Source organism: Trifolium pratense, linkage group LG2 (genome assembly GCF_020283565.1).
Source record: "Trifolium pratense cultivar HEN17-A07 linkage group LG2, ARS_RC_1.1, whole genome shotgun sequence".
NCBI classification, from domain to species: domain Eukaryota; kingdom Viridiplantae; phylum Streptophyta; class Magnoliopsida; order Fabales; family Fabaceae; genus Trifolium; species Trifolium pratense.
The window spans coordinates 37,507-50,591 of NC_060060.1; the positions used below are offsets into that span (position 1 = coordinate 37,507).

The window sequence follows — 13,085 nt, forward strand, 5'->3', positions numbered from 1 at the left end:
TGGCGGACCACTATGACACTTCATCCGCCTTATGGCAAGCATCCATGCGTTACCGGGAGCAAGTCCCGGCATATTTCTATCCGAGATATCCAACAATGCATGATTTTGATGAAGCTCACAATCAAAGAGTTAGGAGCATGGCGGCTACACATGAAATGAACCGTGCTACCTACATTCGCCAAAGGAGGGCAGCTGGCCTTCCAGATGAAGGAGGGTCCTCATCAATGCAATTTCCTGGAAATCTGCCTCGTTTTGATCATGACCATAACATGCCCGAGCAGGATTGAGGTTTTGTGCCATTCACCTTTACTGTCCTTCTCCTCTATAGATTCTTTTTGGCCTGTGTATTATGATTTCTTTGTTTAATTTGTTGCATGCTTGATGTTGGTCTATAATAAGTACTTGAGCTAGTCGTTTTGTTTTCTTTGAATGTTTTAGTCTTTTTGAAAACCTCACACTATTGAAATTTGTTTGGCTATCATCTTAGATTCAAAATTGTTGACAAAATGTGTGATATGAATTTGTGATGTTTTTGATTGTTTCGGATGCATCATAGTGATGATTTAGGCAAGGCTTAGGGACTCTCACAAATATTGACCATTGTTTAATTCAGCAAAAACTGTGAGATTTTGAGCCCAAACACTGATTTCTTTTGATGATTATGAGAATTCCACACTTAGCTATGTCTCTAGAATTTGCGCATGTTCTCTTTAATTGATTTATTGTTGTGATGTACACACGAGGCAAGTTGTTTGGTACCTTGAGCCTGTTCTAGCCACCCTTATCATTGTTTATCCTTTGTTTAACCCCTTTTGAGCTTAAAGAAAAATGTTTGTTTGTTATCTGACCCAAGATATATAAAAATAAAAAATAAAAAAATGATTTTCTTGGAGAATTAGATACCTTTAGTGGTTTTTGCACAATGCATGTCACTAAGTTTGGGGTTGCTTTTAGAATTAGCAACAACTTAAGTTTGGGGTGGGTATACTAGAGTACTAAAAAAATTTATGAAAGAAAAAATTCAGAAGTTCACCAAGAAAAGAAGTATCGAAAAAAAAAAAAAGAAGAAAAATTAAAAAAAATATATAATCATGGTGATCTTCTTGAAAACAAAAAGGAATTCCTTGAAAGAAAAATTTGTGAAAGAAAATTGTTCTCTAGTATCAATTCTTACAAAGTAGGGTGGGGTGTTGGATCTATTCAATTCAGTGGTATCTGACTTCAAGTTTTTTTTACTCACTTACCAAAAAAAGCCACCATCCACCTTTTAACCAGGCCACGTTATAACCTTTAAAAAGTCCTCTAATGTGTGTGCTCATGACATGGTAATTGATTTTTGAGAATGTCTGCAAATTTATAGTAGTCTAGTTATGATGTGTTGATTGAGTGATTTTATTACCCTTAAACAGGAGAGTCGGTGAGGGTGTGAAGAGATTAAGTATGGTCAATCTTTGTTTGATGCTCTTTGTTTTGCTTAAATTTGAAACTGTGTGTATTTGAATCATGACGAAATTGATCATTGAAATGTTATGCAAATTAAGTCTAACTTGATTGAGTTTGAGTTTGTTTAGCCAGATGGATTGAGGTAGTGTTTTGTTTTCCTAGAGATTGAGATATTCCTTGAGGACAAGGAAAAGTTCAAGTTTGGGGTTGTGATGACGTTAGTCATTACATGGAAATAAAGACCATTTTCAAGTGTTTTTAGAGGTTTTTGACCTAAATCATGAAGAAGAAGACATTGATTTGAAGCTACATGCGAAGAAAGATAGCAAATGAAAATTGGTGGATTATATAGCATTTTTACGCCTGGGGCGGAATTCTTTGCGCCTGGGGCGGAAATTTCACTGAAGAAGCTGGTTTGCTCACTGTTTTGCCGTTTCAGGCGAAATTCTTGTGCCTGAAACGTAACTTCTTACGCCTGGGGCGGAAATTCTGTGCCTCAGGCGGAAAACGTTACTTTTGATCATTTTTATAAAAGGGAAACATCAGATCTGGATCATTATCGAATTTTTACGCAAAAGAACAGCTATTGGAGCGATTTTGGAGGATCAAGAGCGATCAAGCAAGGATTCCAGTGTGGAAACACATCAAGATTCTTCTTGTAATCATGCTTTCTTTCATTTTATTTGATGTAATTTCTGAATTTGCAATGTCTAGCTAAATTCTCATGATTGGTCCTTAGGTGATTCTAATTACTTTTGATCTTGAATTATGTGATTGTCATATGATATGATTAATGAATTACGAAGTTAGTTTCTATTGATTGTTCTTTGTGCTTAATGCTTTGTATGAATTCGCGACTTATATGATGATTGCAATGATTTGTTTTACTATGACGATAGGAATAAATCATCGATCTAGGAACGATTGATCAATTAATTTTCACTTAAGAAATTTTGGATTGTTAATTGAGATTAAAAGATTAAAGTTTTTCTTCCTCACATGATCATAGGTCTTACTAAGAAATTAGGGATTGATGATCATGAGAGAGGATTATGTTACCAAGACATTGGGCATAATCAATTGTGTTTTAATCAAATCATGAAACTAATTCGACTAATTCGTTATCATACATGAAATTACCAAGAGAAATAGTAATTAGATGACCCAAAAAGGACCAATCGCTTTTCTTACATCAATCTAAACACCAAAGTAATTCCAAAGTTTAAAAATTTGAACTTGAAACCAAACAAGAACCCCCTTTTTACAATTTATGTCAATTTACATGAGTATGTCTTCAATTTACAGTTGATTTAGAACAATCCCTGCGGAGAGAACGATTTTATTATACTACTTGACGGCTATTTAGTACACTTGCTAAATTTCTATCAGGTATAACGAATCTTAAGTAAGAAATTAACGTATACTTAAGTAAGGGATGCATTAACCATTGAGAGAAAGTTGAAGTATAAAATGACCATTGTATCCAGTAGCGGAGCTAAGGGTGCCATGGCTGGACCATGACCCACCCCAAATAAAAAGGAAATTACTATTATACCCAAGATGTCTTAATAAAATTACTAGTTATACTATATAAATATATATTAGTTGGAGCGTAAAATAGCAAGATAGAATAAGTAGACGAGTGACTAATGAGACACTCATGTTGTAAGAGGTAGTCGATTTGATCCTTGCTACTCGAATTTTTGGCATTTTTCCTGTTTTATTATTATTTTTAATTAAATCAATTAACTATGATTTCACAAGGCGGTAAAGTGAAATTTAAGAACAAAACATTGCGATGGTTGTAGTAACTGTCGTATGAATTGTTGCAAATGTCTTAAGAAATTCACATATTTAAGTGGTCGCAATAGAATTGTCGCAAAATGCTTATTTTTTGTAGTGTTAGGAGTAGAACACTTTATCTTAAAAAAAATATATCAACATCTTATCACTAATTATTTTATTTAAGAAAAAATACAATTTCATTGTTTGTAAACATTGTACTAATTTAAGAACATTCTTATCACTTCACTCCCTCTCATTTACCTTAGCCACCAAGCTATCCTTATAACTCCAAACCACGACCATTTTCAATTAAGAACAATTACTCCCGTTTATGAAAAAAAAAAAAAAAGAACAATTATTCTCCTTGGAAGGAGATGATAAAAGAGAGTAACTAATTTGCTATGATTTGGGAAAGTAATGATCATGTGAAATTTTAAGTAAATAAATATGAGCCTTTAGATTAATAAAAATAAATGGACAAGATTTGATGTCAAATTAAAGTTTGACACCTGATGTCAACGGATCCTGACTCATATATGAGTGTTTACCATATAAAATAAGAATCAAATAATAAAGGTAATAAAATAATACACATTTTATATAATAAAATAATAAAATAATAATAATAATACAAATTTATTTTAATTTTTCTAACTTTTTTTTTTTTTGATATAGTAATTAATTTTTCTAACTCTAACATAGAACTAGCATCAGTAATTTAGACAAGAAAAAAAGAACTAGCATCAGTAAAAAATAAAATAAAAAAAACATAGAACTTAGCAGGCGAGGAAAAAAAAATTGACAAGAAAAGATAAAATAATAGAAAGGAAGTGTGGTTGAGTGGATTTGATGGTCGCATTTAGCCTGGTCTAGTAAGGTTTCTGTTCACCATGGTCAAGTTGGTTTTTGACCATTAGATTAAATAGAGAGCACAATTTCATTTTTCCCTTACCAACAACACATTGATTTGGCTGCAAATATAATAAAAATCCTATCTTTGTTGTATTTTTTATTACTATTTTCATATTATTTGTGGGGATTGAGATTTCACTTTGATGGAAGATTGTAACTTTATAATCAAAACTAATAAAACTAAACATAATCAATTCCATAATTTAATGGATGAATTAAAAAGAAAAATAAAGAACCGCAAAAGTCGTCATGCCCAGAAGAAAAATTGAGGAAAGGAAGAAGTGAAATCTTAGTTAGAAGATTTGGTTTTATCACATTTCGTAAATATTAAAAGATTGTGTTGTTTAAGATGAAACAATTTGAGTGAAATTTGCAAGAGTTTTTTTAGTTTCTGAAAAATTGTGTTGTTTGGTGGAAAATAGTGAGGTTGAAGATAGTGTGAGAAAACATATAGTGTGGAAATACCATAATAGAATTCATGGACTAGCAGGATCTAACGGTAAAAAAGCAACTTGACCATGGTGGTAAAAAGTTGTAGTTCCCCATGCTAAATGCCACCGGATTTGATGGGTGGACCTCAAAAAAAAAAGGAGCCGAGAGTTGGTGTAAGTTGATATTTTTAACTTTTTTTCATATTCCTTATAGATTGTTTTTCTTCACCAAAATAAAGCAGTACGGATCCAGAAATTTTAATGAGTGAGGTCAAAATTATAACATAAAAAAAAATATAAATTATTATTTATATAGTTATAACATTTTTTTATACAAAATTATTTATTTTGATTTCTTAGTCGATGTTTTTAAGATACTCATTAACATTATAAATTAGTCTTATTAATTTATATTTATTGTAGTGTACTAAATTAACTATATAAAAACGATAATATCATATATGTGAGGTCACATTGCATGAATAATAATAGTGTTAACCAAAAATATAATAGGCAAGTTGGGTCGGCTGACGCCATTGCCACCACACTAAATCCGTGCCTGAAATAAAGTACTTATATTTTAATAGAACTTCTCTTAAATTGTGTTTGGTATGACTTCTCCTTAAAATAAAAAATAAGTCCTAAATAAACTGGGCCAAACGATACTTGAGTGTTTTGTGTGTTAGAAGGTCCTTGACTATTGACCATATGTAGTAAAATGATATTTTCTATTCTTTAAAATATTTGTTTTCTGAACAACTTGAGATTTCATAATAAACTCAGCTACCAGCCTAAAGAGATTAGCTCAATTTTTTATATATTAATTCTCAGATTTGTAGGGAAAGAGATCTTAATAATTCATATATATTCGACTACAAGGTATGAAAATTTGACAAAAATAGTGGTTCTACTTCTTTTTTTTTTGAAAATAAATAGTGGTTCTACTTAAAAATTGAATCTTTAAGTTCTTTCAAATAATCTATACTTTGGTGAAATTTAATAACTAATTGAGCTCAATATCTTAGTTGTAAACAGGGACGGAACGACGTATAGACTAAAAGGGGCGACCGCCACCCTAAATTGGTAGGAATACACGTACCTCCTATGTATGTATATGGTTCGCCACCCACCATATGGCTCTATGTAATAAATACTTGCATCATATACCTTTTTATCATATAATAATAAATTAATAACTACTATAATGTACTACTATTTATATTTTGTATATTTAGATAAACCACTATTTTAGTCTTAAAATATAGTAATTCACAATGACATTTTTTTTTGTTGATAGACGAAATGACAAAGTCTTTGAAAACTCACACACACACAGTGAAGTAACTGGGGTTGTCCCGATGTCCGACAATAGTAATTTAAGCATTTCTGTCAGTTGAGCTAGGATTTGTGGACCAATGACATTGATTTTTAAATGTATTGAAATTGTAAAAACGTTAAAAAATGTCTCTTTTATTAATTATTTTAGTCATCGTCAAATCTTTTTTAAATAATAATCAACTTAGTTCTCAAATATATTTTTTGTTGGTCATGTTATTAATCTATAAAATTACTAACAAAAGAGATAGTAGGGATGTATTTGCAAAAACATTTACTATTGAAGAAATTGTAGAAGAGTTTTATCAAAGAAAAAAAAATTCGCCACTCTCAATAATTATTTCTGGTTCCGTCCCTGGTTGTAAATTTTATATATTTGAAAGATAATAATAATAATTGTAAAAGGGGACCTTCTCTCGTCATATTTTTTGCCCATTAAATATAAACAATCCATTTTGTTTTTTTCACGGCTTCAATCATAAAAAAAAATAAAAAATCAATATTTACAGGGCTTGGATGCCCTCTGGTGATATTTACATGAAACAATCTTATCCTATATATGAGTGTCTAGTAATACTTTGAGTTTCATTCGTAAGTAATCCGTACAATGTTATGTAATATTTTTACAATAGATATATATTTTGCTCTTATAATATACAAAATTATGCAACTCATATATGTTAATATTATTTTTTTTTAAAGAAAAAAAAACTCAATATTAAATTGATGATACAATACCTTAAATAAAATACTTGGATCATTTTATATATATTCACCGTGTCATATCATGGTTGTTTCAATGATAACAAAATGATATACAAATTAATAGTTTATAAGACTCTCTTAGATATCTTCATCAAAAATACTTTAAAAATTATAAAAGTTAAACTAATTTTTTTTTTTGTGTGTGTAAAGTACGTAGCCTAGTAGTTAGCATTTCAGATGTTTTAAAAAAGTAAGTGAAAGAACTATAGTTCAAACCCTAATCTTATATTTTACATGCAATATTTCTAGAATAAAGTTAAACTAATTATATTTCCATTAAACAATAACAAGAAGGGTACGGTAGAATCTCTTCACATGAGCATCTGCCTAATGTCAACGAGACAAGCGCCACTTGCAAAAACACTATTTACAAATTACAACTTGATAAGGTCAAAATCACTCACCCCCACACAATTAAAATTTTCAATTGAAACTAGTTTTTTCTTCATTTTTCTTGGTTGGCAAATTAATTGTAGTCTCTCTCAGCCAACGACGGATACAGGTACAACACATTGGGAGCTCAAGCCTCCACCAAAAATAATAGTTTTGCTTTAATACATACTAGGGGTAAACCCGTGCGTTGCACGGGTTCGATTAAATATATAATTAAAATATTTTTATAAATGAAAAAATAATAATTGTTATAAATATAATAATATCATATAGTTAAATGATAGATATTAAAATAGCATATTTAACTCATCTTCGATGTATTATTGGTCAAAAAAGAATAAGAAAATATGAGACATAAGAGCAATTTAAAGTTCGCTTATAGATATGTCGTAAAATAAATTATAACTTTTAACTTCTAAACTTTTGCATAGGTCATATACATTCAAATTATTTTTAATGTAGTTGAGACATACACTTATTTTTTACAAAACATACCAAATCCATGGTTTAAATAGAAGGAAAACTTCCGATCAAATGGACGTGCTCCACAATCATCACACTGCAATGACCACATTTATTGCATAAAGCAATCTTTAAACTTCAGTCCTTAAAAAGATGAAAAATGGATATTGAAAATAGAATAACATTCATATATATAGACATAATAATTTGCTAAAATATCTATACATAGAAAACATACAAAATAATTTAAATACAAAAAATGAGAGAGCATGACTAAACAAAAAGTATGTGATACATGTGAATAGATATTAGTTATATAAGGATCATGGTTACATTGAGAAGCATTCCAACAGTCATAAGATTTAATTGTAATGAGTGTTTAGTTATCATTGCATTATATTTTTACAAATTAACTATGCAAATGTTAATTTATAGCATAAGAAATTAGATCTCTTTATGCAAAAACCACAATAACACATGAAGTTTAATTCTTTTCATTTTAGTGTGCTGTTTCTTTTGCAGATAATCAAAAGTCACACTATTAATTGGTGTTTCCAATTATTTGCAATTAAGCATAAAATAAATCTCATAACTGATTTCAATTATTTTTTCTTCTATGGACCAATAATAAACATGTTATTGTTCTCATATTTATCAATTCTCTTTTCTAAAAAGTCCGGTATCAAATATAAAATTATATTCATAGTTATACAATAACTTTAGTAAAATTGCATATTATTAAAAAAAATCTCTAAGGAAGATTTTTTTATTTTTTTTTATCAGAAATTTTTTTAGTAAAGTTGGACGCAAAAATGTCAATATGGCGCAATTCCGTTTTTTCTCAATTACATTATATACTATCATTTATCATTGTAAGTCCAAATTTAGTAGAAAGCTGAGACAAATAATATAAGAATACATCATTGTTTGTTGATATATCTTCTTGTGAGAATTTCATTTTAGAATTCCAACAATCATGAGAATTTGATGGTCATAGTATCATTTATGTCTCTCTCTAAACCATAACCGAGATATAAATTTGTAGGTCTTATAATATTAGTTGGTCACTTTTAATTAAATTTTTCATTTTTCATTATTGATATATTCTTTTGTAAGAAATTCTCTTAGAGGTGCCACATCATCACAAAGAAGGCCTAAAACAATTCAAGCTTCCTTTTAATAGTAAAAGATGTTATGTCAATTTTCAAGATATAATTTGGCCGATCAATATAATAGATATCCAACCATAAAAAATATGGATTAACATATATGAAGAATATGAAATACAAAATGGATAAATAATAAAAGGGTGAAACTGAATATACAATAGATGATAAAATATTCTTATATGAGTGACTATTTGTTTTACAAATTTCTCGTAAGGATGCATGAAAATCAATAGATACTTTAGTCAATATTCTGCCATAGAAATCAATAAATTAGTGAAGGCATACATGGAAAGTAAGAAAAGAACATAAGACATTATTAAAAGTTGAAGAATACGTACCTAAGAGTTATTTTGGAGAAAGTAAATGATGACTCAAACAAAAAATTTATAAATTAGTAAATACCTTTTTCTTCCTCTGGTTCTATCACATATGGATCTGGAGTATAAGTAGACTAAAATAATATAACGTTCTATGTTCTCGATAACAAATGAACAACCAATATCAATAAATAAATGAGAAAAATAAGATTGTTTACTTACAATCATTGTTATGATAAAAAATATATTTTAAAGATAACTTTTAAATGAACAATATAATTTGATAAGAGTAATTGAGTATACCGGCCTTTTCATCCATTAACATTCTATTGTAGTGAAAAATTATTTCTTTCAACCTACACATGAAGAACAAAAACTAAACATTAGTACAAATGAATATTGTTGGATATCAATACATAGCACCATGGTAGAAATACGCTCAAAGATTGAATGAAAATATCAATTATTAAGATTTAGAAATAATAAGTAGAAAAAGAATGTGGGGTGGTGGTTATAAAGAGTGAGAGTGAACGTATTAGTCACTAAACTTTCTCATTTTATAGTAAAGTGTTTTTCTAGCTCATACCACTTTCTAGCTCTAGAATTTGAAAGAAAAACCTATCATAATACATAGCACATACCACTTTTTTTTCTTAGTATTGAAAGAATATATTTTGTGGTTATATTGGTCCATTTTAATTCATTTAGGAACCAATTAACTTGCAATGAAGAGAGACACATGTTTTTTTTTTATTAAATTCAGCTCTTTAAGAGATTGATCAAAGAGGTTTGGAATATCAAAGTGACTCACTTGCTTGAAATATAATGATTCCTTTTTTTTATTAGTATTAGTATTGAAAGAATTCCAATAGTCATGAATATTTTGTGGTTATATATATAGGTTCAGACCTTTGTAGATTTCACGAGAAAAGAAACCTAGGTAACTTGATAGTTGTGGTGGAGGGGCTAAGGAGTGGAGTGATTAGGAGGTCAAGAATTTGATTTCAACTTCCAGCATAATATTAATAACAATACTAACATTTTCCGCTAAAAAAAACTTATGATTCAGACCATGGAATATTTTAGTAGTCTCGCGCTATACTTCACCTCTCAAATAGAGTATAGTCAGTCATAAAATTTCTTTGATGTAGAAATCTGTCGGTTTAACTCTTTTCTCCTTGAAGTTGGCCATTCCAATTGAAAGTCATTGTGCGCGGAGAAATATTTGGCTGATGGACTTCTAGATTATTTTTCATTTGCTTGCCTGACATATTAGGTAATTAACAATGAGCTTCTCTCTGGTTTTCATACAGGTACAGTATTTGCATATGGAGTAACAAGCAGTGGGAAGACTCATACAATGCATGTGAGACCACTTATTTTCCGTCTGCATCTTGTTGATCCGTCTAATTTGTTACTTGTCTTGAATTTGGTAATTTAAGGTTGTTATTTAGAATATTTATCACTTCCCATCTCCTCTGAGAGGTACACAAGGAGTATTGGTATTTTGTTTAGATTATTAACAAGTGCACAGTAGCATTGAACTGAGGAAGCTAGGGATTTTAGCTAGTTAATTGTTATATTGTACTCGATCAAAATCTGCACGGTCTGCATAAAGCTCAAAATAATTTGTTCAAATCCACAACTTAACAGCTATTGACCTATAATGATAGCCTTGAATATAGAGTAACAACTTAACAGCTATGCTGAACAAGTTTAAGATTTTAAGTTCATGCTCACTTCTTTTGATCAGTTTTTCATATGACTGGAGACCATCGTGTTATGCAATGTTACCACATAAAAATTAATTGATACTATCAGTTATTGCGACAAGTTCTGATAATATTGAGTTAACCTATGAATTTGGATTACTTGCTGATAATGCTAAGAGGTATTCTTGCTCATAAATTCATAATTGCAGGGTGATCAAAGATCTCCTGGAATCATACCTCTTGCTGTGAAGGATGCTTTTAGCATTATCCAAGAGGTATGGAAAATACTGGTCTGTTTCTTGCACTTTTATTTTAGAAATTATGCAATCTGATGTTTCTTCACACCAGACTCCAAACCGAGAGTTTCTCCTTCGAGTTTCGTACTTGGAAATCTACAATGAGGTATGTTTCTCCTTCTCTTTTATTGTATCTTAGTTTTATATTACTTAATTAATAGTCAAGATTGTCTGCTCTGGATTACTTTAGTTGCCAAGTGCCAAAATGTTATTTTTAGTCAATTAAGCCAAGTAACATTTGATGCACAAAAGAAAAATTGGGTTCTAGATGATTTAGAGATATGCCAATATCTTGTAATATCTTGATATTGGTGAGTATTTTTGTTTATCTCACAGGATTAAGGTTTTTTTTTTAACCATTAGAGTATCTAGAAAGATAAGTTTTGAATTTTCTTATGTCAAAAAGGTTATTATTTTGAAGGAAAGTCTGTATCATTTGTATATTGATTGACATGCAGGGCACCTTTGTTGAGGGAATAAAGGAAGAGGTTGTACTCTCCCCTGCTCATGCACTCTCTCTTATTGCAGCTGGAGAAGGTAAATGTTCCAGCTAGTTTTTTTCTAATTGATCAATTTAATTTTCTGGTGGTGTACTATCAAAGTGTTGGATATTTTTATTCCGTCTTGCGTCTTTTGTAATTAAATAATGATGTTTATGTATTATAAAATTGGGAGTTACTATGAAAAGTGACACAATATTAGGTTATCTTTATGCACTAAAATAACAGGTATATTGTTTGACTACTTTTAATATGATATTGTCAAACAGTTGCTCCATACATAATATTTTTTGGCTGTTATTAAAAAGACTGTTTTTCTGGGTTTTACAATTCTGCTTGATGCCTCCAAGACTTTCTGTTCTTTCTTTGATGTGTTTGTTCTTGATAAAATTTTAATTTGACAACAGAGCACAGACATGTTGGGTCCACAAACCTTAACTTACTCAGCAGCAGGAGCCATACAATATTTACCCTGGTGGGTCTATACTATCTTAATGGACTACTCATATTGTTTCAACACATTGTTATCGTATTCTGTACTAAATATATCATACATGCCATATATTATACAATCATAAAAAAAACTATATGAAAGTTTATCCTCAAGGTCTATATATAGGCTAACTTATCCAATAGAGCCAATCTTAATAGCTAACAAACCGGCTTAATGATCAAGTAATTATTTTCTTTCATTCTTTGTTTAGTATATTTTATTGTTCTTTGCTGGCTATATTCAAGATTTATTTAAATTTATCTTGTCGTGTTCGTTACAATTTTTGTTCATTTTAATGTAGGTTACACAATTCAAGACAAATGAGAAATTGATTTGTATGGAGAGTCGCTTTTAGCTATGGAGGAGAAATAGATTCTTAGTTATAGATAGTATATTGTTGTTTTGAGAATTTGGTTGTAAATTCTTAATTTCAGGAACAATATTAAATACTAGTGATGTTTTTGTATTTTTGTGATGATATACGTGATACTTATGGATTCGATTAAAAAAATATTTTATATATAAAATTTTTATTTTGCTGAATATAATAAATGTATTATAATAGCATTTATGAGGAAATTTCAATTACATCATAAATTAGGGAGGGAGTTTCAAATATGTCACAAATATTAGTTGTCACAATTATTAGCGAGGGAATATGAAATCTATCATAAATTAGGGAGGGAATATGAAATCTGTAACTAATTAGTGAGGGAAATGAATTTCATCACTATTTAGCGAGGGAACTGCATTCCATCACTAATTAGCTACGGAATTTAAAGAACAAATGTTGTACTTTTAGTCAGTCATAAGTGACGGATCTATTATCTTTGTGACGACTTTTTCCGTCGCCAATTGTGACGGATGATGAATTCCCTCACTAAATGTTTGCGACGTTGAAATTGTTTACGGATTTCGTGTCGTCGCAAATTCCGTCGCTAAAATTGTTTGTGACGGATATTTAACGATTAGCGACGGATTCCTTCCCTCTCTAAATTTAATTTTTCTAGTAGTGTATAAATCTTATATATTAGTTGGTCCATTTTAATTTAATAATTTTTCATTTTAGTTA

The 13,085-nt window shown here is 29.8% G+C and overlaps 2 long non-coding RNA genes across 2 annotated transcripts; both read left to right on the forward strand.

Moving 5' to 3' along the window:
- The first annotated feature begins 10,304 nt into the window (after positions 1-10,304).
- Positions 10,305-11,129, forward strand: LOC123908280. Its single transcript, XR_006809597.1, has 3 exons — positions 10,305-10,378; positions 10,934-10,999; positions 11,073-11,129. It is a non-coding gene; the product is annotated as an uncharacterized LOC123908280 (long non-coding RNA).
- Positions 11,130-11,446: 317 nt separating this feature from the next.
- Positions 11,447-12,479, forward strand: LOC123908281. Its single transcript, XR_006809598.1, has 3 exons — positions 11,447-11,557; positions 11,928-11,995; positions 12,315-12,479. It is a non-coding gene; the product is annotated as an uncharacterized LOC123908281 (long non-coding RNA).
- The last annotated feature ends 606 nt before the right edge of the window (positions 12,480-13,085 follow it).